At 53.1% G+C, this 902-nt stretch overlaps 1 pseudogene; it reads right to left on the reverse strand.

Moving 5' to 3' along the window:
• Positions 1 to 703: 703 nt before the first annotated feature.
• Positions 704 to 902, reverse strand: part of LOC105509429 — a 44,305-nt pseudogene continuing 44,106 nt past the window's right edge.

Genomic DNA, 902 nt, shown 5'->3' on the forward strand with positions numbered 1-902 from the left:
TTTTTAGTAGAGACGGGGTTTCACGGTATTAGCCAGGATGGTCTCGATCTCCTGACCTCGTGATCCACCTGTCTTGGCCTCCCAAAGTGCTGGGATTACAGGCTTGAGCCACCGCGCCCGACCGCCCAAATTTTAATCTGTGGCTGGACACAGTGGCTCACACCTGTAATCCCAGTGCTCTGTGAGGGTGAGACAGGAGGAATACTTGAGCCCAGGAATCAAGACCAGCCTGGGCAACACAGCAAGACCCCATCTCTATGAAAGTAAAAAAATTTGCCAGGCATGTTGGCATGTGCCTATGATCCCAGTTACTCAGGAGGCTGAGGTGGGAGGATCGCGTGGGCCCAGGAAGTTTAGGTTGCAGTAGCAGTGATCACACCACCACACTCCAGCCTGGGTGACAGAGAGAGACCTGGTCTCAAAAGCAAACAAACACAAATTTGGATTTTTTAGAAAGATCACTTGGGCATGGGTGATAGGAGGCTGTCTGGAAACAAGGCTGGTAAGGAGGCCACTTCTGAGGACCAAGCGAGTGGGGCGGAGGCCTGGCTGCTGGCAGGAAGGGAATATGGACGGGACAGTGGGAGGTGAGCCCAAAGCTGAAGCAAGGGGAACAGTGCAGTGGGTGCAGGGCAGGCCGGGGGAGGCGAGTGACATCTCTGCCCTGAGACAAAACATAAGCAGAAAGTTCAATAGTACTTACCTAATGGAACCCTGCAATCATTTCCGCTCTGCACTTGCTCTGAATAATGGGCTTCTGAAACATCTTACACCAGTTCTCAAAGTGGGTGGCCAGCTGCAGCTGAATCAACTCCAGGTGCCCGTAGTCGTGATACCAAGAGTAGCAGCTGTTCACACAGATCACATCCACATACGGAGCCTGGGACCAGAGCAGGAGAGCC

The sequence above is a fragment of the Colobus angolensis genome, unplaced genomic scaffold (genome assembly GCF_000951035.1).
Source record: "Colobus angolensis palliatus isolate OR3802 unplaced genomic scaffold, Cang.pa_1.0 Scaffold175, whole genome shotgun sequence".
Lineage (NCBI taxonomy): Eukaryota > Metazoa > Chordata > Mammalia > Primates > Cercopithecidae > Colobus > Colobus angolensis.